This window comes from Palaemon carinicauda, chromosome 8, assembly GCF_036898095.1.
Source record: "Palaemon carinicauda isolate YSFRI2023 chromosome 8, ASM3689809v2, whole genome shotgun sequence".
In the NCBI taxonomy this organism is placed as follows: Eukaryota; Metazoa; Arthropoda; class Malacostraca; order Decapoda; family Palaemonidae; genus Palaemon; species Palaemon carinicauda.
The window spans coordinates 8998340-9021972 of record NC_090732.1 but is presented as its reverse complement, the minus strand read 5'-3'; the positions used below and the strand labels follow the sequence as shown (position 1 = coordinate 9021972).

The 23633-nt window shown below is 41.9% G+C and overlaps 1 long non-coding RNA gene across 2 annotated transcripts in view; it reads left to right on the top strand.

Annotated features, from left to right (window-relative positions):
* LOC137644825 (uncharacterized) overlaps positions 1-23633 on the top strand; it is a 38823-nt gene that overhangs the window by 13123 nt on the left and 2067 nt on the right. For both annotated transcript variants that reach the window (XR_011045200.1, XR_011045199.1), the window contains exon 4: positions 11195-11297. This is a non-coding gene — a long non-coding RNA (uncharacterized lncRNA). The remainder of the gene's footprint in view (positions 1-11194; positions 11298-23633) is intronic.

The following is a 23633-nucleotide window of genomic DNA, read 5'->3' as shown; positions in this document are numbered from 1 at the left end:
TATATAGAGCAAGTAAGTTTCCTTAGCGAATACTTACTCAATTATGAAGATGAGTCAACTCCATGCACGAAGTGTACAACCACCACTTCTTCAAGTTTGTTTCGACGCGAATACCAAATCGCTCTGACTTATCTTCTGGATCTCATTGTTCCTTCAGCCTATATGAATAGCCTTCCCATGACCACTTTGATCTCAGCATAGCCCGTGGGGACTTCCATGCCAGGGGGGCAGGAAGGCAACTGCCTCACGGTAGCTCTAGTATAGACCACTATGCTTTCGGCTCAATGTTTTAGCACTCACTTATAAAGGGGAAAAAGTCTACCACGATACACTAATTCTCTGGTACTCTTCCATCAGGACGCCATGGCTTGAGCCCAAAAAACGGATTTTGAGCGAAGCGAAAAATCTATTTTTGGGTGAGATAGCCATGGCGTCCTGATGGACCCGCCCTGTCTGTTATCAGGTCCCGCCCTGCGCCGCTGTATCATGGTGATGAGCGAGCTCCAGACTTTCGGATGAGGACGGACGTGACGTCATCAAAAGCAATGGCGTCCGTCTGTTTACATCGCGAGTACCGATATCGCCACATCTAGATTGGCTGCGGCTCAGCTCCCAGCCGCTCTGTCCGCCATATTGAAGCGTTAACTCTATATGGGGTGTAGATAGCTATGTGGCACGTTAATACATGCGTGTCCCCTGTTGATACACGATGTCTTAAGGGGAAACCCTTAGGATACTCGCTCCAGAAGTTAGAATTCTGTGATAACCTGTGGTTTAATTCTCTGGGAAAATCCTAGTAGTGATTACCCAAGGAAGCTACCAAAAAGGATCCTTCCATCAGGACGCCATGGCTATCTCACCCAAAAATAGATTTTTCGCTTCGCTCAAAATCCGTTTATATCTCACCGCCTTTATTAGGCCTCTTCGATTAACTTTCCATTTATAATAAACATAAAAAATAAATTTTAACTTGTTTATATGCGACCTTTCCTGAGAGTAGGCGGTCCTAACTTGGAAACCGAAGTTAAACAACGTTGAGCCCTTTCAATCGTAAATAGCTTTTAAAGAGCTAATGATTTAAAACTTTTTAAATAAATATTTTTAATAAATATTTTATGAAAGAATTTCTTTGAATAGTCTTCGTACTGTTTTCAAAGATGAACTAACGTTTAGTTTATTTATGCTACGCAGTTTGCGCTCTATCGTTACGATAGAGAGAGAGAGTATCACGGTTTCACTTTGCAGAAAGAGTAATCGATTCTGACGATTTGTTCATTCTTCTTTCAAAGCTTAAATGTTTTAAATTCTATTCTAAAGGAACTTTTTAATTGAAAAACCTTTCAGTTTTTTTTCCTTTGGTCAAATAACATGTTTTTTTGACGAAATGTAATTGGGCTCTTCTCTTAGGTGCGAAATCAAGAGAGAAAGAGAGAGAGAGAGATAGAGATGGAGGGAGAGAGAGGAGAGAAAACGTTCCGTTCAAGCGGGTAACGTTGTTCTCGAGTTACTCTCGTCCCTAGTCTCTGTACGGGGAGAAAGGATAAAACGTTTTTAGTTTTATTCTCGTCCCCAGGCAATGTACGGTGAGAGATTTAAAACGTAGTTTTGAATGAACTAGTGTTTCTTCTCTTCCCCAACCACTGAATTATTTTATCTTAAATAGATGTTTACTGTTTTTTTGCTGGTATTAATGTGCTTGCATTATACGACTGATTTTGCATTTACTACCTTTTGATGAGGGTAGAATTGCGTGCTTCAGGTAGAAATCAGTAAAAGTTTCGATTTCAGTGAAATAAGTGCAAAACAGAAAATCGTAGTGATAAAGTGATATTGCGCAAAGTGTTACAGTGTTGCGTCCGAGGGTTCGTCTGTTCGTGCCTGTCGTTCACCTAGTCCGGGACCTCTTGCAAGCTCCCAAGCCCAGGGGAGAAGTAATGTCGTACGACTTATGGGTTCGAGAGGCCTTGATCAGCGAACAGACGTTTCCCTCTATGGTATCGGGTGTATCTTACCAAGATCTCCCCTACCATAAGGCGAGAGACAATTTTCTCCTCGTCATCCGAAGGCTTTTCGCATAAGAAACCTGAAACAAGGTTTCGAGGCCCTTAAGCGAAAGTCAGTCCTTTCAGGACAGGTCCAGCGTCCTGGTTGCAGCCATTAGGACAGCTCTGACCCTATGCAGTCATCGGAAAACTGCTCGCCGCCTAACAAAAGCGTAACACAGACTCCGAGAGTCTTTTTTGTTGGCATAGTGTTGCGGTCACAGACGTTACCCTCGTCTCTTACCGCAACCATTTCCGTTGATCCTAAATGGGTTGTACGGCAAGACATGCAGAATAAGCTTGCCTCCCTTATGGAAGACTATTCTGCCGATTAGTCCGTTGAGCGTAGCCGTTTATCTCATCGAGATCCTGGCTTTCAGCCAACCTAACGTTCCTTTGTGCGTCCTGTTGACGTTGGCGTAGCTAAGTCACGTCAATCAGGTTGTTTAGAACCACACTCGATGCGGTCTCGTGTGGTTTTTCAGCCACATTTGGACGTTAGGCCACTTGCTGATGCTCCTGTTGACGTTCAGGACGTTCGCTAACAATCGGAGTTGACTTGTTTTGACGCTGTGCGTCAACCTCCGCATTCTAGAGTTGTTTTGACTGCTCAGTCTAGGCAGTCAATACAGTCTCGAGTGGACGCTGTGCGTCCTCACGCACCTGTTGTTGTTGACAGTTCACAGACTGTCAAGCAGTTACAGGACGTTACGTCCTAGTCTCTCGCACCTGTTGTTGTTGACAGTTCACAGACTGTCAAGCAGTTACATGACGTTGCTTCCTGGTCCGTTACTAATGCACCAGTGCGTGTGGACTCTGCTTGTAAAGCATTGCCACCACGGTAGGTCTCTCCCTTGCTTGAGACTCAGCTATTATCGGACAAGGTTCCTTTAGATGAGGAAGTTGCTGTTCCCCCTCCTACTGATATTCCCTTGAGGACTCTGTCAGACGGAGAGGAACCTAAAGCTGCTTAGCCCTCTATGGACTTTTAATTATTTCATGCTGATTTTTAAGGATCTTTGTCCGGATCTTTTTGTAACTGCTGCTCCTCGTTCGCCTAAACGTCAGAGCTTACACTAGGCCTAGCTACTTCGAAGCCGTTGTTTATAAGCTAGTGCTCTCTCGCTCTCCTAGAGAGCTTTACGTTTGCTAGGCGACTGGTTTATCACCAGGAGGAGTTTGGGGGATACAGCCTTTGCTTTCCCTTCTTTTTAACTGGCTTATAGAGCGAGATTCTGATATGACTCGAGAGAAGTTCTCGGCTTGGGAGTTCATGCCTCTGCCCAGATAGACTTCTCAAATCTCGTAGACTCTCCCTGGCGCCTGGCCAGGAGAGACTCCAAGATTTTACAGCTGTTTTCGAGCCTTTGAAGTTTTGCTGTACAATTATGTCATGCATAAATAAGGCTTTCAGGGATGGAAAGCGGTACCGCCTCAGTCACTAACCCCGTCTGTTGCCGCACCTGCTCCCGTAGACCTTAAATGGGCTTTGCTGCAAGACATGCAGTCCAAGCTTGCGTCCTTGATGGAGGACTTTAATGCGGAGAAGGTTGCTGCTGAACCTTCTGGCCAACAACCTTCCAACCGGTCGGTTGTGCGTCCTGTTGACACTGAGGTAACTTTCTCGCGTCTACCAGTTGACGTGGTTCCTCCACCGATGCGACCCAGTGTGGGTTGCCAGCCGCACGTTGACGTTAAGCGACGCTCGGAGGTGGTTGTTGACGTTCAGGACGTTCAACAACCATCAGAGGTGACTTGTTTTGACGCGGTGCGTCAACCTCCGCAATCCGGTATGGTGTTGACTGCACAACCCAGACGGTCTAGACAGTCTCGGGTGGACACTGTGCGTCCTCGCGCACCCATGGTTGTTGACAGTTCACAGACTGTGCAGCAGTTCCATGACGTTGCGTCCGGCTCCGTCACGCATGCACCAGTGCGACCGGACTCAGCGAGCCAGACGTTGCCCACTCCGTTGCCGTTTCCTCATCAGTTTTCGGATGAGGAACTATCTGATGAGGACGTTGCTGAACAACAAGACGATCAGCCCCCAGAATAGATCAAGCCCTGCTATCCATCCAGAAGATGCTGAAGAAGGAACGCTGCTCAGTCAGGCTGTGGATGAGTCTGGTAGGGACGCTGTCATCCCTGGAACAGTTTGTATCACTAGGAAGACTACACCTCCGTCCTCTTCAATACCATCTGGCTTTTCACTGGAAAAAGGACAAGATGCTAGAAGCGGTCTCGATCCCGATTTCCGGAAAGATAAAGTCTTGTCTGACTTGGTGGAAGGACAATATCAACCTAGAGAGGGTCTTCCCCTGGCTGTTCAGACTCCCCACCACGTTCTCTTCTCGGACGCATCGGACTTGGGCTGGGGCACGACACTGGACGGTCGGGAATGCTCAGGTCTGTGGAACTCGAGTCAGAGGAGCATGCATATCAACTGCAAGGAGCTGTTGGCAGTTCATCTGGCCTTGAAAAGCTTCGAGTATCTCCTTCGAGGCAAAGTGGTGGAAGTAAACTCTGACAACACCACGGCCTTGGCGTACATCTCCAAACAAGGAGGTACCCACTCACTGACGTTGTACGAGATCGCAAGGGACCTGCTCATCCGGTCAAAAGGTCAAGACATCTCCCTAGTAACGAGGTTCATCCAAGGCGACTTGAACGTCATAGCAGATTGTCTCAGTCGGAAAGGGCAAGTAATTCCAACCGAATGGACCCTCCACAAGGATGTGTGCAAGAGACTTTGGGCCACTTGGGTTCAACCAACCATAGATCTCTTTGCAACCTCGCTGACCAAGAGGCTTCCAATCTATTGCTCCCCAGTCCCGGACCCAGCCGCAATACATATAGATGCCTTCCTCCTAGATTGGTCACATCTGGATCTCTACGCATTCCCACCGTTCAAGATTGTCAACAAGGTACTGCAGAAGTTCACCTCTCACGAAGGGACAAGGTTGACGTTAGTTGCTCCCCTCTGGCCCGCGAGAGAATGGTTCACCGAGGTACTTCGATGGTTAGTAGACGTTCCCAGAAGTCTTCCTCTAAGGGTAGACCTTCTACGTCAGCCACACGTAAAGAAGGTACACCAAAGCCTCCACGCTCTTCGTCTGACTGCCTTCAGACTATCGAAAGACTCTCGAGAGCTAGAGGCTTTTCGAAGGAGGCAGCCAGTGCGATTGCTAGAGCAAGGAGAGCGTCTACCATTAGAGTCTACCAATCGAAGTGGGAAGTCTTCCGAGACTGGTGCAAGTCAGTTTCTGTATCCTCGACCAGTACCTCTGTAGCTCAAATAGCTGATTTTCTCTTTTACCTGAGAAAAGGACGATCCCTTTCAGCTCCCACTATCAAGGGCTACAGAAGCATGTTGGCATCAGTCTTCCAGCATAGAGGCTTAGATCTTTCCAACAATAAAGATCTGCAAGACCTCCTTAAGTCTTTTGAGACCACCAAGGAGCGTCGTTTGGCTACCCCTGGATGGAATTTAGACGTGGTACTAAGATTCCTCATGTCAGACAGGTTGGAGCCGTTACAATCAGCCTCCCTGAAAGATCTCACTCTTAAGACACTTTTCCTGGTATGCTTAGCCTCGGCTAAAAGAGTCAGTGAGAGTCATGCCTTCAGCAAGAACATCGGATTTTCGTCGGAAAAAGCCACTTGTTCGCTGCAACTTGGTCTTCTAGCCAAAAATGAGCTGCCTTCTCGGCCTTGGCCTAAATCTTTCGATATTCCCAGCTTATCGGAGATCGTAGGCAATGAACTAGAAAGAGTCTTATGCCCTCTTAGAGCTCGTAAGTTCTATTTAAAGCGTACTAAACCTTTACGAGGCCAATCTGAAACTTTATGGTGTTCAGTTAAGAAACCATCCTTGCCTATGTCAAAGAATGCTTGGTCATACTTTATCAGATTGTTAATACGAGAAGCTCATTCACATCTGAGTGAGGAAGACCGAACTTTGCTTAAGGTGAAGACGCACGAAGTTAGAGCTGTAGCAACTTCCGTGGCCTTTAAGCAAAATAGATCTCTGCAAAGTATAATGGACGCAACCTATTGGAGAAGCAAGTCAGTGTTCGCGTCATTTTACTTGAAAGATGTCCAGTCTCTTTACGAGAACTGCTACACACTGGGACCATTCGTAGCAGCGAGTGCAGTAGTGGGTGAGGGCTCAACCACTACAATTCCCTAATTCCATATCCTTTTAATCTGTCTCTTGAAATGTTTTTAATGTTGTTTTTTATGGGTTGTCCGGAAGGCTAAGAAGCCTTTCGCATCCTGGTTGATTTGGCGGGTGGTCAAAGTCATTTCTTGAGAGCGCCCAGATTAGGGGTTTGATGAGGTCCTGTTGTATGGGTTGCAGCCCTTGATACTTCAGCTCCTAGGGGTCGCTCAGCATCCTAAGAGGATCGCGAGGCTCCGTAAGGAAGACGTACTTATAAGGCAGAGTAATCGTCTAAGTCGACTTCCTTACCAGGTACCTATTTATTTTGTTTTTGTTATTCTGATAACTTCTAAAATGAAATAAAAACTCTTAGCTCATAAGATGTAAACATATTTAACTGGTCTCTACCCACCACCCTGGGTGTGAATCAGCTATATATATTCACCGGCTAAGTTAAATCTTTAAAAATGATATTTTAATTATAAAATAAATTTTTTAATATACTTACCCGGTGAATATATAAATTAAACGACCCTCCCTTCCTCCCCAATAGAGACGCAGTGGGATGAGAAGAAATTGAGTCTTTGTTTACATTGAGTATGGTATCTGGCCGACAGTTGGCACTGATGGGCACACCCGCAACCTGTATAGCGATCGCTGGCGAGTTTTTTTTAGTTTTTTGTCTGTCGAGCAACAGAGTTGCAGCTATATATATATTCACCGGGTAAGTATATTCAAAAATTTATTTTATAATTAAAATATCATATTTCTGAAAATATGCTGTAAGCGGCTCCACTATATCCCTCGTCTATTCTTCCACGTTTATAATTTTTCCAACACTTGCACTCTTGTTTTCACAATTCTGCAATAATTTAAAGGTTAATGTAGATTTCCTATTTCTACACTCAGTCAAAACAGTATTTTCCCAAATATTCACAACATATCTCTTTAATTTATTGTATTCATTTTAACATATTCAGTGTAAGTACTCTAATACTATGGGGAGCGGGTCTATTTTTGCAACTTGCTGTGATGTTCCACTTCATTTATGCTTCCATCCGTAAACTCGACCTATTGACCAAACTTCTTTCTCAATATATGGAAATTAAAACTTCTCATCTTGCTTACATTCAAACTTTTATTTCAAATCTAGTCTTTCAAAACTCTCAAACCTCATAAACTTATAAACCTTTCATTTACTTTTCTCCCCTTTTTTATCATCCTCTGATAATCTCATTTTTAGTATTGTCTCAAAATCACATGCTCACTTAAAGACCTTACAATACTTGCATGCATTGTTACATTATAAACCCACAAAGTTTTACCAATAAACAAATCCAAATAATTTTTTCTTTGTCGTCATTCGTAATACCTTGTTCAATTTTTTCGGTACCATTTACATTTGGCTTGTATGAAGTCATATACTTGTGTCCAATTTTCCATTCTTGTAATATTTTCATACTATTTTCCAACAATCTCTGGACCATTTTGTCACTTGACATTTTCCTTCGCTTGCCCACAAAAACTTGCCTATACTTTCTTGACAACACGTTAGTAATATTCTCACTTTCATTCTGCATAGGTATTGCTTATGCAAAGTTACTTGTATAGCCAACTATTATCACCAAACCAAAGTATCCCTTTGCAATCATAGGCAGTGAAACACTGCTGTACTACCATTTTTTACTCTTAATTCATCCTTAATCTCAAAATACAGTAGGGTCCCGAATTATGCGAGAATTTGGTCGATTAATGACCTCGTGTAAATGGAAAATCGCGAATTTCGAAACACACAACTAACAGAAATAATTCCATTGTGGCCATGGCAACCAGCAATTTGCCTATTCAAATGTGTTTACTACCCATTTCCAATACTTTCTTTGTACTATACTGTATTTCTTTATAATATCAAATTGTTTTTGTAAATAAATAAAACATTTAATATACTTTAAAGTTCTAATAACTTGAAAAATGGTTAAAATTATAACCAGGATAGGTGTAAACACCATATATTTCCCGTTACAACACAACCCGAAATACAGACAAATTTTAATGTTTGTCATATCTATTGTATAATACAACTGGTGAGTAGCAAAACCATCACTCTATAGACTAGCTTGTTGTATGATTGAAAATCCAGAATTATCAAAATAAAGGCGATTTTATATCATGCGTTTCCTAAACACGCTAAAAAGCAGAATAGAAAACGACAACCAATGTTTTGTTTACGTTTAACTCTGATCACAACGAAGAAACAGACGCATTTATACATCTGTGTTTTTGAATTGACAGCAATTTTACCAAGTATAGATTATATGTTGAATTTGTTATTACCAATGTTCTAATTATTTTTTATTAGAACTTTCAAATAAATGAAATGAATGCCATTTATGAAATGTTTTTCTTTATGATGCCGCCTGAAACGGAAACCTTCCATTTGTTTACGCTCCATCTTCGATCATAATAAACAAACGAATGCATTAAACACACATGATCTAAGTCATAACTAATGATATTACAAACATTTAGTAAACATTATGTTATTACAAATATTTTACTTACCGTATCCATATAAATTCCTAAATTCGTAGCAAAGCTGGAAATTTTTTTTTCCTTATGCGTTTAATCCACAATAGCAAACTGCCGCTAATGACAGAGTGATAACTTACGATAATTCTAAACTGTTACGAAAGATAATTGTCCTTTCCATATCCAAAATACTTTTCCTAACTTCAGTTATAAGTCAACTTGTACCCACCTCAATTATGGATCCATATGCAAAAAAGGTAAAAGAAGAAAGTACTAGGCCTATTTTTAAAGTCACCGAACAATTAGGTTACCGCTATAACGTTCGATGTGAGAGAGAGAGAGAGAGAGAGAGAGAGAGAGAGAGAGAGAGAGAGAGAGAGAGAGGGATGGTTTTAAAGTACTAAACAATAAATATGATAGGTTATAACACATTGGTGTTTATGTAATATTAACTGTATAGATGGTTTGAATAAGTTAAGAAATGGTGTAAACAATTCTTTGTTATTGTATTCGCGCGGAAGCTAGACATCAGCTGATGTGATCACAGCCAAAAGTAAAACAAAAATAAGTTAGCAATACTCGATTTTTAAAACACACCCGAAATTTTACAACATAAGTACATGTTTTATTATAGCGCAATTGACATTTAAAGAGTAAAAATTTTCTGGAATAGAATGGTGTTTCCTAAAAAATAGTGGTTTGCTGACGAAATCGGTTACCGTATTTTAAGCTATGATTGAAATGTATGTACACTCGGTATAATTTTTTCGTTTTGTATTTAATTGACACTTCAAGAAAACCGATTTTGGTTTCTTCATCTATTTGTAAGTATTGTATAACGAGAGAGAGAGAGAGAGAGAGAGAGAGAGAGAGAGAGAGAGAGAGAGAGAGAGAGAGAGAGAGAGAGAGAGAGAGAGAGAGAGATTATGACGCAGAAGGTTACAGACCTAGAACAGGGGAGGATGAAGGTGGGGGGGAGTGATGAGATAGGCTGGGTGGACTCGCAGGGGAGACGGTAGGAGACGGGGGAAGGGGGGATTTGGTTGCCAGTGGCTAAAAATAGATTCTGAAAGACGGTAAAGGGAAAAACGAATCCCATCGAATAAACAGAATAAGGAAAGGGAATAAGATTCAGAGGAATAATAGATATAATGGAATGAAAATGACTAGATGGTGTTAGTTGTGATAAGAATAATTTAGATATTTGAAATAAGAGTGTCTGAGGAGGTATAGAAGGAATTCGTGATAAATATAGAGGAATATCAAAGGATACAGTTAGTTTGCATTAAAGGGTTTGTTATCGTTTATCGGCAGTGAATAGCCTAAACTTCGGTAAAGAGTTGTCAATATTTTGTCATATTTTAAACAGTATACATTTGATTTGCAAACATTGGTTTTGTAGAGTAGACGGTAAAATAAAATCTAAAGAGAGAGAGAGAGAGAGAGAGAGAGAGAGAGAGAGAGAGAGAGAGAGAGAGAGAGAGAGAGAGAGAGAGATTTCTGCCATCAAATCTCTCTCTCTCTCTCTCTCTCTCTCTCTCTCTCTCTCTCTCTCTCTCTCTCTCTAGATTTTATTTTACCGTCTACTCTACAAAACCAATGTTTGCAAATCAAATGTATAGCCTACTGTTTAAAATATGACAAAATATTGACGACTCGTTACCGAAGTTTAGGCTATTCACTGCCGATAAACGAACCCAGTCTACTCGTGAAAACCTTGAACGCCCAGAGGGAAAAATAAGGCTTTTAAATATACTGTACTAAACAAAAATAATGCTTTAATATACCATCATTAACACTACCATTACAATTATCGTAAGGTTGGAGAAAGATAAAGATTGCCGAGAACGTAACCACATTTCTGTTTACATTTTGTCAGCTGGACTCGCACAGTTAACAGTTGATTTCATTGTTGATGTGGAATTTTATCCTTAAATAGGCTCTTCATCATGAAATTATGTTAATGAAATGTAATGTTAATATTGTTTTGTAACATTTATTATAAATCACCGTATTTAGGGCTACCAATATACTTAAAAAGACTATAGATTTGATACATTTTGTAGTGCTTGACTCGCGAACTTTGAACAGCCTCGTGGATACAGAAAATTTATTTTTGAAAAATAGCGATCGTGGAAAAGGGGAATCGTGTAATTCGAACACGCTTAATTCGGGACCCTACTGTAGGTGGAATTGCATATATTTTTTTCTTCAGACCTTGCCATCACAACATCTATAGAAATTTTACTCGGAAAATGGTGTAAAAATTCTCTCCATACATTCTCACAGCTTCAACGTACCCATACATTTATATCTTGTGTATAATTATACATTTTCTAGTTTCAACATTCAAAGATATTACTAGTACTTTAAACTCTTCATCCAACCAAATGTTTTTATTAAATTCCTTTGTTAGAGAGGGGAGGAATCCTCCATCTACTAATGATTTCTTCTTCCTCAGATCCCTGATGCTATGGAGGATAAATCTTACCAAATTCATTGCACAACCAATCAAATTTTCCATAACAGCATTCAGGATGAAGTCTCTTACTACTAGTTAAATGGTAAGGAAGTGTTTATCACTAATTTTTTTTCTTAGTTAAATAGAAAATAAGGATTGAGGATCCTTTAGATGTTTATTCCATAAGGTTGACTAAATTCTGATTTAGAAAAATATCCTGAAGGAAAGAATTGTAGCACTGTTCTCCTATGTTGATCTAATCAGAAACTGAAAAAAATTGACACCATTTTGCTGACAATAATTGTTTTCAGAACAGCAACTGATAAAATATTTCAAGTGAGACATTTTTTATAAGTGTTTATAGAAAATCTATTATATAGAATTCTCAAATCTTTTACATTGAGTTGGTGCTTGCTAATTCAATTTTTAGCATTGTCTTTGTATTATCCTATCCGTAAAATTAAGTTCAAATCAGCATATGTTTACCTTATTGTATATTGATCTGTTCCCACATGATTACAAATCTTTATTTTTTAATAGGAGTATGATTTCAGTAAAGCTGGAACTTGGCTATTAAGATATATAACAAGGTGTAAGTAGTTACTGGTGGGTAGCAGGGGATGCACAGCCCCCTGCCAGCTCATAGTAGCCACTTTAACTTTAGCCACCTGAATAGTATAGATGTACTGTACTTTCAGTGCTAACAAACTCCGGTTTTGTACGCTTCAATTTTACTTTCAGACTGCTGTGTTTGGCAAATGGAGATAGCACATACTGGCATGCAGTCCTACCCAGGTGTTCTGGCCGTAGGTGTGGAATCTTTTGAGTAGGACCTCCATAGATCCTCATTCTATGTCCCCTTATTGCACAGGTTATAACTGCTTAGGTTTGTTGCAAAATGTTCCATGAGTAAACTTCTGGTAATGGGATGAAAGCTTGACCAGAGAGTTTAGTCATATCACATTGAAGGTAGATGTGGGTGACAGTCAACAGGTTATGTGGAGGGATGCAGTAGCTGCCAAATAGCCCTGGCAATGCTGGTCAAAGCTTGGACAGAAATGTTGGCTGGTATTAGCCGGTTTATTTACACATCTGACGTAAAGCCACTCCTTGCAAATAGAAAGGTAATGTACACACATCTAAAAACACGATTTAAATCTAGCTGTGTGTCTGCACAACTGACAAGTGTTTTGAATCGTCTGAATTGAAAGCTTACAATATTTATTATTGTTGTGGATGTTTGCCTTTGCATTAAAGAATGAGTGTTGTCATTCTTAAAATAAACAATTAGTTTGTATCCTTGAGGTAGTCTTGTTTGTTGAAAGACCATTTTCATGACAGCCACGAGATGTTTAGCTGACTTGAATACTGCTCTGAGATGCTGGGTAATGCTTCTTAAAGTACTACCCCCTCTTCCCTAAATAAAAAAAAAAAAAGTGACTGATATTTCATACCACTTCTGTTTGCTTTGTAGTATACAATGAGGTCCTGAGCATGTGGGTGTCAAAGGATGTCGCTATAAATATATTCTGATGATTGCATAGTTATGTTGTAGTTCTGAGGAGACAAGGTATCTTGTCCGGGGTGTATGGTTTTCTTGTTGAAAGAAATGCAGTTGCTCTAAGGATGTCAGAGGTGTTGATGGGTTTATTTGGATACTGAAATTTACCAGCTGGTGGGTAGCTTGGTCCTAATAGGATCCATGGTAAATAGGTTTTCCACCCTTCATCCTGACATATATTAGCGAGTGCTGCTTTGAGGGAGCAATGGATTGCTCAATCATGCCATTGGCTAGTAAGTTGTATGTTGTATGATTTGATTTTGTCCCTAGGCTATGACTAAATCCCTTCATGACAGACAGATTTTCATAGTTATGCTATCATGATTTGGACGGTGTTAAGTCTTATCTGGAAAGGGCACCTACAGCAATGTTGGAAGAGCCCTTTAGATACCTGTAGGTGCAGAAGTACTCTGCGAATGCCAACAATTTACGAGGAGAGAGCGCTACCCGCAACGACGCACGGAGCATGAGAGCCAGCCCCCACCTCGAGTGACTTCCCGTTTTCTAAACACGTGACCTAAGCCTACCCCCTATGTAGGGAGTGGCGAAAGGGGTAAGGGGTGAAGGACACCAAGAGGGGGGGAGACAGGCTTAAAATCAGGTGACCACTGTGATTGGAGGGGGGTGGTACTACCCTCCGAAACACAAAGGAAAGACCTGATGAGGCGGCAAGCATGTCAAGAAAAGACTACCTAAGGTTAGCAAGCCTTACAAAATCCTCGAGAGTCTCCCCGTCAGGCCATCCTCGGCTTCTCGGCGTCGATCGATCTCAGACAAGATTTCCCCGACGGCTCAGAGCTCGAGAGTAAGGAGTTTAAATGCTAAGTCCCTGGATTTGGCTTTTGATCTGGTGACTTTTTCGAGTCGGCTTATGGAGAAAGTGGGGAGTATTGTACAATCCCATATTGGTCCTATTGCTGATCGGCTACTGTCGATGGACTCTTTCGGCCAACGGCTTCAGAATCAGGAGTCCATGATGGAGTCTTTTAAGGTCCGGCCTCCCACAGCAACAGCAGTGTGTGGTCCCGGATGCATCAAAACTCTTGGCGTTTGTGAAAAGCAACCCGTGGAGGTTAGCTCTGTATGCCCCGTTCTCGGAGGGCATGTTGACGATTGAAGGTTGTGGTACCCGTCCGGTTGAGGACTTTGAGTTTTATCTTCCGGGTTTGAGTTCCCATTCCCAGGTTACGCGCACTTGACGGAGGACGCGGTTGTCAGGGTGGATAAAGTGCCGAAGGAGACATATTTTTCCTAAGGAGCAGGCTCGGGCCGCCTGGATCCGGACCCTCAATGAATGGGAAATCTTGAATACGAAGTTAACTCCTCACTCAGTGTACCACCGAAGTGGTGGATCTTACTTTGACAGCGGCCATGGAGGATAAGCCTATGCCTCAACTTTGGGAAACAGATCTTAACTTCTTTGCTCTTCCCAGGGGACCAAGATTGCTGGATTGATGCACCGGCGACCTTCACGGTGGTGAAGTTGGCTCCGGACTGTGCGACGGCACAGTTCAGTGAACGTCTTCCCCGGTTACCCGATTTGTTGATTTGGACGTAATATGAGGTTCAAGTTCGACTAAGTAGATCTATTAATTCGGCTACTATGGCGGAGATGTCATCCTTAGTTTACGCTGATGAGTCTCTAAGATCCTTAAAGTCTCTGCTTCACACGCTTCAGTGTGATGTTTACGACTTTGCTGTCGCTCGTCGTGCATGCCGTAAGCACGTCTTAGCGGAGGCTTCCATTAGTCATGAGCCTAACAGGTTGATAAAAGCTTCAGTCTGGGGCCAGATCTTTTCCCAGATGATGTGGTCAATGCCATCCCTAGTGAGGCAGCCAGAGTCGATCAGACCCTTCGTGTTAGGTGGGGTCTCGTTTCTAAGAGGAAGTTGGAGTTCGCTGGCACGCAGTTACGGGGTAGGAAAAAGGCGAGATGGTTTCTTCCTTTCCAGGGTTCCCAACCCCAACTTGTGGTTCAGGCGGTGCCTCTATCCCAGATGTGACATTCATCCCCCTCTAAGTCTCAGCCCCAACAGCAATTTGTGCTGGTAAGCCAGGCACCTCAGCCTTCGACTTCTCGACTTCGCCTGCTTTTAATCCTGCCTTGAATCCCAAGGCCTGGGTCAACGATATAGTAGACAACCGAGAGGGAGGAGGTCTAGAGGACTTTTTCGCTACAGGGGAGGTGGTAGTGACTGGGAGGAGCAGAGGATCCCGAGGGAGCCGTGGTGGCAGACCATCGGCAACCCAATGAGGATCCGCAGGTAGGGGGGAGGCTATATCTGTTTTGAAAGAGGTGGACGTTCAACAAATGGGCCCACAGCATAGTTTCCAATGGTCTTGGGTGGAGCTGGATTCAAGGACCCCCTCCACTGGTCGCTTTTTATCGGAGTCCAACAGTGGATCTCACGGATTTCGCCCAAGATCTTCTCAAAAATGCGGTACAGGAGGTCAGGCGTTTAAAATTTCAAGGTCGCTTGTTCAGCGTGCCAAAGAAAGACTCCGACAAACGAAGGGTCATTTTAGACCTGTTTCGCTTGAATACCTTCATTCAATACGACAAGTTCCATATGCTGACAGTCTCGCAGGTACGGACCTTGCTTCCTCGTCGGGCCGTCACCACCTCTATCGATCTTGCAGACGCTTATTATCACGTTCCGATAACGCGTCATTTTCGTCCTTTTCTGGGATTCAAATTAGACAAACGGGCGTTCGCCTTCAAGGTGATGCCGTTCGGTCTCAATATCGCTCCCGGGGTATCCACGAAGTTAGCGGAAGTAGTAGTCCATGAGTTGAGGATTCAAGGCATAAAGTTAGTGGCCTATCTAGACGATTGGTTTATTTGGGCCAATGGCGACAAGGAATGTCGCGAGGCGACGGATAAGGTCATAAAGTTTCTGGAACATTTAGGGTTCCGAATCAATTTAAAAAAGTCCCGTCTGATTCCGGCGTCGTGCTTCCACTGGTAAGGTCTCCAATGGGATCTGAACACCCACAAACTGTCGATTCCCTGCGGAAGAGGAAAGAGATCGCAAGGGGCATGAGGAAGTTTCTCGGGGCCAAATTTACATCCCTGAGAGACCAAGAGAGGGTCTTGGGTTCACTCCAGTTTGCTTCCGTCACGAACGTTCTACTGAAAGCCAAATTGAAGGACATCAATCGAGTTTGGCGGTCCAGGGCAAACGACAAATTTCGAGACAAAGTTTCAAGGATTCCATCTATCCTCAGGAAAAGACTTCTTCCATGGACGGAGGTCAAGGACTTAGCGAAGTCGGTACCTCTTTATTTCCCTCCGCCGGCGTTAGTAGTCCATACGGGCGCCTCTCTAATTGGATGGGGGCTTTATTCTCCATTCAAGAAGGTCCAGGGTTTGTGGCCGACGACTTTTCGTCATATGCACATCAATATTTTAGAGGCCATGGCAGTATTCTCGACTCTGAAGAGGCTCTCTCCGTCACAGAATCAACATATCAGGTTAGTTCTGGACAGCGCGGTGGTAGTTCATTGCATCAACAGGGGTTCAAGTTGGGTCACATCAATCAGGTGATGATTGCCATCTTTTCCTTGGCAACACGGAACCATTGGCATTTGTCAGCAGTTCACCTGGAGGGCGTCAGGAACGTAGTGGCCTATGCTCTATCGCAGACGGCTCCCTTGGAGTCTGAATGATCCCTGGACCAAGCATCATTCCGTTGGATCTACCAGCAGGTTCCGAATCTTCAAGTCCATCTCTTCGCCACAAATTCAAAACACAAACTCCAGTGTTACGTAGCCCCCAACCTGGACCCTCTGGCCTATGCCACAGATGCCATGTCCCTCGACTGGAACACCTGGCAGAGGATCTATCTGTTTCCTCCTGTCAATATGCTGATGAAAGTTCTGGACAGGCTCCGGTCCTTCCAAGGACAGATTGCTCTCGTGGCTCCCAACTGGCTGAAAAGCAATTTGTTTCCCCTCTTGGCAGAACTAGGTCTCCATCCTCGCCAGATTCCCAACTCAATACGCAAACAGTACAAACTCGCAATGTGTCAGCTTCAAGAATTCTGAGTGCCCTAACTTTATGGACTTCATGAAATTTGCGGCTCGGAAGGATGCTGATATCGATCCCCTTAACACATTGTTCCTGGAATTGGATAAGAGGGATTCCACCCTTCAGCAATATGATTCAGCTGTAAAGAAGTTAGCGAGGTTTCTGAGAGAGACTGCTGTTCTGACAATGACTGCCAATCTGGCTGTTACCTTTTTCAGAACTTTGTTTGAAGGGGGCTTGCTGCTAGTACTATTATCACGATCAAGTCCGCCTTGAAGAAAATATTTCAATTCGGGTTCTATATTGATCTTACGGATTCATATTTCTCGTCTATTCCCAAGGCTTGTGCAAGGCTAAAACCGGCAACCCGTCCACACGCGGTTTCTTGGTTTCTCAATGACGTCCTTAAATTGGCTTCTGACACTGATAATGACTCATGCTCCCACATAACGATTCTTAAGAAAACTTTATTTTTGATAAGCTTAGCTTCCGGAGCCAGAATATCTGAACTCTCGGCCTTATCTAGAGAACCGGATCACATTGTCTTTCTTTCGTCTGGCGAGGTCTTGCTCTCACCAGATGGGCGTTTCTTAGCGAAGAATGAGGATCCCCAGTCTAGATGGACTCCATGGAAGATTGTTCCACTATCTCAGGATCTCTCCTTGTGCCCTGTTTACACTCTGAAAGCTTACTTGAATAGAACTTCTAATATGTCTTCAGGCCCTTTTGTTTGTTCGAGAACATGGAGGAACTCTTTCCCTGAAGGGGATTAGACAGCATATTCTTTATTTTATTAAACAAGCCAATCCTCATTCAGTCGTCCATGCCCATGATGTCCGGGCAGTGGCGACCTCGGTTGATTATTTCCATCGCATGAACTTTTGAAGACTTGAAACGATACACCGGTTGGAAATCGCCTACAGTTTTTAAACGCCACTATTTGAAATCTTTGGAGGCTCTTAAATTTGCAACAGTGGTAGCTGGGATATACAGTAGTTCCTCCGGATATTGAAGAACCATTATAATTAGGTCCTATCTTTTTACCCCCATTTTTTCTTTTATGCCTTGTCTCCTTTTATGGAGAGGGCCATAACCTGTTTTGCCTACTCTCCCTACCGTCCCTTTGTTATTCCTTTGGTTTACACCCTACCCTTTGATTATGATGGTGTTATGTATTCGTCTTTTTTTGTTATAATTAAATTTTTGATTCTTGAGTTTCACCAGTATATCTGGCTGTTTATTTTGGGTAGTTCCCTGTCAAATGTACTTTGTGTTTTGATGATTTATGTTTTGTTATTAAACTCTCTTATTTACATGTTCTGTTTTTATTTTCAGTTCTTTATTTTTGGGGTTTTCCCAAGCTTGGGACCATTTCTCGTGTTATGATTTCACGGAGCGACACAGGTCGAGCCAGAAAAGGGATTTTGACGTAGGAAAAATCTATTTCTGGGCGAGGAACCTGTTGCCCAGTGAACCCACCATTCTCCTTTTCCCTCACCCTGGCTGGTCCAAGCTTCGGGTGCTAAGAGGAATGGAGTAGGGGGGGGGGGGGAGAGGAGGATAGTCGTAGTAGAAGGTAGCAGTCGGGTGTAGGTCGGCACCTCGTAGTTCCAGGGGATGATGGAGAGGTCTAACTGGTGAGGGACCTAAGGTCGTGGTTCTACTGTATCACGCCCCAGTAACTATACCGACACTCGGTGAGCGAGCTGGATTAATTCCTGGCATTCCATGCAACCCTTTTTTCTCTGGTATATTTAGCAATATATATGCCTTAGAAATGGTACTAAAAGGAGCATTTCACTGGGCAACACAGGTTCCTCGCCCAGAAATAGATTTTTCCTTTGTCAATATCCCTTTATTAGCACGAGCAGTAGGCGATTTAGAATTAACTCTTTTCTATATTAATTATCAGGTGGCTTATTAAATCTAAAGTAGACACCATCTTCTATCTCTGCTAATAGAGAGAGCACTGTGTGAATACAAGGGGTTACTGCTCTGTAATTGTTCAGTGCCACTTTCCTCTTGGTAAGGGTAGAAGAGACTCTTTAGCTATGGTAAGCAGCTCTTCTAGGAGAAGGACACTCCAAAATCAAACCACTGTTCTCTAGTCTTGGGTAGTGCCATAGCCTCTGTACCATGGCCTTTCACCGTCTAGGGTTAGAGTTCTCTTGCTTGAGGGTACACTTGAGCACACTCTCCTATCTTATTTCTCTTCCTCTTGTTTTGTTAAAGTTTTCTAGTTTATATAGGAGATATTTATTGTTGTTACTCTTAGAATATTTTATTTTCCTTTTTTCCTTTCCGCACTGAGCTATTTTCCCTGTTGGAGCCCCTGGGCTTATAGCGTACTGCTTTTCCAACTAGGGTTGTGGTTTGGTAGGTAATAATAATAATAATAATAATTCACAATTATCAGCCTTATATATAGACATAGGGAACATACTAGAATCATACCAAAACTAACCTTTCTACATGTGAACAAACAATCGACTGGAACGGTCACTGCTGTTCTGGAAACATGCAGCATGGTCTGTTCACAGTACGTACACCAGTAAATAGTCAACATCCTTATTTTTCTATAATAAGATAAACCCATCTTAATTATATTGGTGACTTATCAAGATCAAAATTTCTGTTTCTGCAAAAATTCATATTAACATGAGACATTTAGATTACATTAGACTTGATCATTTATATAAGTTCAATTTTATCAATCCATTTCCAGTCAGTTTGTTTTACTGGGGTTTTTCGTATCCTTTAAGGTTATTCTACAGTCATAGGTTTTTGTGTTTGCGCTTATCAGGTTCCTTGGACTTCCTGACAGATTGGTTTCACTGAGGAGATCAGGTTCCTTGGACTTCCTGACAGATTGGTTTCACTGAGGAGATCAGGTTCCTTGGACTTCCTGACAGATTGGTTTCACTGAGGAGATCAGGTTCCTTGGACTTCCTGACAGATTGGTTTCACTGAGATGATGAGCATTATCTTTACTGGGGTGAGGATCACTGTAGGTTGTCATGCTAGTTATAGGAGTTCAATTTCTGGTTCTGGTATTTAGGAGAATGCTGGAGTCTACCTTGATCCTGGTAAAGATATGTATTGGGTTCTGGTTCAAATATCCCAGCTCTTTGTTTCTAATCTTCTCATTTTCTAACATAAGTTCCTTCATCTTGGCCTTGGCTGAGATATTTTCTTTGTTTTATGATTCTGCTTTTCTGCCATTCTTCCAGGACACATCCTGATTAATGCAAAGGTTTGGCAAGTCCTAGCTCACCTGTTGTATGACTTTTCTAACTCGCTGCATTTTTAGGTGGCTCATCTCTCATGTTTTGCAGACGGTTGTCACAATTTTCCTGTCAAACATCACTTCAGCATGATTTACAGATTCTTTTTTTGGCATATTTTTCTGTTGAGAGTAGTGCAGGATACATGTTCAAACTTTCCTTTAAACATTTCTTCTTTCAGTTACCATTTTTACTACAGCCTTGGCTCTTCCATTGCCTTGCAGGTGATAGAGGTGATTCCGTTTAGTGGTTAATATTCCTCTCGATAAAGTTCTGGAATTCACAACTAGTGAACTCTGAACCATTGTCACTCATCAAAGTTGAGTCTTCCAAATGTAGCACACATTTCCTGATTCCTTATGTAACATTTCTTGCTTTTGAAGATTTTAGGTACTTACTCGAATTTGGTGTGATAGTTGACAACTATGTCATGTCTTTCCACCTCGAATAAATCTAATCCATCCAGTCTTCTGCCATGGTTTACTTCTAAATCATGTATGATGAGCGGCGCTCTCTTGTTGGCTGGTTTCAGCTCTTGACAACTTTGACGTTAATTTGCCATCATTTCAACTTCTTAGAGCATTCCAAGCCAATACTGTTTCTCTTGCTTACCTCATTGTTTCTGGAGTATTGTGAGAGCTTGCAATAACTTTTTAATCGCTGGAGTGTTGATTGAAAGATCCTTTCGCCTTAATATATCACTTTTATATGCTGGTCTTGAATATGAAAAATAAATTTCAGATGCCCTATGGGAAGTGCTGGAGCAGAAGCATTAAAAAAATTTGTTGTAAATAGCAGAAATAAAAATGGGGATAAGAAAAAACTAGTTAAGAAAATAGGGAATGAAAAAAAGGGATTTTGACAAAGGAAAAATCTATTTCTGGGGAGATACCTGTGACGCCCGGTGAAAAGAGTCCTTCCTTACACTTTTCTGATATAAATACTTCAAAATATACCAGAGAAAGTTAAAAGTATGGAATGCAGAGGTTACTACCCTCGCGCGAGCACCCAGTGGGCGTCGTGTATAAAGCAGGGGCGTGTGAAAACCACTATTCACAGGCTGTCTTCCATTTAGATAATTCCTTCATCAAAGGGAAGGGCCGTAACAGAGGCCCTAGCTACCTTACCCGAGCCACCCCACCGACGCCCGACACTAGCGACATCTGTACTACATCCTTCTGTTGGACTTCGTACGCATCGTTTTGTTCATTTGTGCCGCTTGGTTTTTTCACTGTTTTCGTGAAGTTTCATCATGACAGAGGCTCTCCTTGCTCCTGCACCAATGTTAAGTACCATATATTGTTTTGACAGACTACTTTAGTACCGGGCTAGTGTTATCTTAGTTCATTTTAGTGTTTTTAGTGTGTCCGGCTTTTGCCTTCCACGGCGTTGGCAGCCATTGTTATTGTTTACGTTTTTACGTCTCTTTTAACATGTTATGCCCGTTTGGTACTTTTGTCATCTTAAGTTCATTATCTTTTATATACTCCTGGCCTTGTGCCATTTATATTGTTATATTTTGAACCATATTTATTGTCTAGGTACTTTTTATCGCTTACGAGTCCATATTCTAGTCGAACGAAGAATAGTGTTCGGGGCTTTATTATAATTGAGTTATTTCAGTTTGGCGTTATCATAATATCGGCATTTTTCTTGTTCGTTCTCGTTTCGCTATTCTTGTTTCCTCTCTATTTTGTTTTGTTGATCATGGACTGTTATGTGTATTTTATTTAAGGTTCGTTTTAGTTTTCGTTATAGTAACCACGAGAGAGAGAGAGAGAGAGAGAGAGAGAGAGAGAGAGAGAGAGGCTGGAGTTCCCGTTTTCTGTTCATACGGTCACGTGTCTTCCTCTCTCTCTCTCTCTCATATATTTTAGTTATACCTAGTACGAGAGGCTGGAGTTGCCGTTTTCTGTTCATACAATCACGGGTTCTCCCTCTCTCTCTCTCTTCCCCTTGCGGGAATTACGCATTAATTTTATTATTTACATGTTTATCTTGTGGTTACTTTTAGTTTATTTTGAGGCTAGTGTTTTAAATAGGTCCGGTCGTGTGTGTCTATTGTATTGGTTATTTGGATGGCCCAGAGCCATCATTAGTTCCCCTAGTTCCATCCTCTCCCCGCTATGGCCTTGGGAGCTGGGTCTGAACCCCTATCCAACTCCGCCATGAGTTCCATACCATGAGCTGGGAACACGTACCTTTCTGTTATTCTGGTGCACTCCTCCGGCAGGGTTTCGTCCCCTCGGTGGTCCCTTGCACTTTGACTCCGGCTTCGGCCCTCCCCACACGACTTATTCAACACACACACACACACACACCCCCGGAGGTTTCCTTCAGAGTTCTTGCGTAGATCATTCCGATCGCATGGGTGACTTCACAAGTATCATCGTCAGTTCAGTGTGTAGTGTGTGAGGGGGAGGGGGCATCTCAATTTTTAAACATCAAAAGGGGCATCTCAGATTTTCAAAACAAAAATTAAAAGGTCCCATATTGGCTATATTAACAAAGGCTACTTACCTAGGTCTCTATTTCGTCAAGGTGCTCATGCCTATATATAATTAAGTGTATATTTATATTTATTTTGATTTGTGTATTAAATTGTGTAGACATACAGGCCTATGTAATGAATAAACTGATTATAAATAATAATATCTGAAAGCTGGTTTAACACGAAGGGGTTTTCAGCTTATATATGAAACATCGAAAAAATAATTGAACTTGCGCATTTAATTGCAAGGAGGCAAAACGATCATCCAAGAGCTTTACAAGAGAGTTTGTCCATCATATGTTTATATGTATATAAGAAATTATAGCATTTGTAACCAACCATAAACACAATGGTTAGGCATGAACTGATAAAGATTTGACATTATAATGCAAAACTTTTACATACATTTTGACAATCAAAAATTATAATACACAAGGTTAGGCTAAATGATCAATATTAGCTTTATAATTATAAACTCTCTTCATTGGCCCAGTGTTTATCTAATTTTGGACTTAAAAGCATTAAAAGGAAAAACAACAAATTCTGGAAGCAGATTATTCAATGGAAATAATCCTCAATATTTTGACTGAATGAATTCTTCATCTGGTATGGATCTAGGCCATCAATTAGATAGTTTCTGCTTGTAAAAACGCTTATCACCCGACAATTGTTTGACAAAGTCGCTCTTATTGTCCATATTCGCTGTAGCAGCCGCCATGCTTTCGCTTTGTATGTCCTCCAGCATGGCCGCCGGCGATTCCCAGTGACGTCATTGAAAGGACTCTTATTAAATGATAGTGCCGGCTGACTAACTCAGCAGAGTAAGCAGTTAGAAACCATTGAGCTGGGAGGGGGCGGGAGCCTTCCCCTGCTACCTGGCCGGTTACTACCTACATCTCTATTTATTTCAACAGCCAAATTCCAACTTTGCTGAAATCATATTTCTAATGAAAGACACTGGTTTTATAGTTAGGAAAAATATGAATTTTTCAAAATTTTTAATATTTTCATAGAGGTGTGCTAAACAAGATTAGAAATTATGTAGGTCAGTCATATGTAATGTAAAATATTA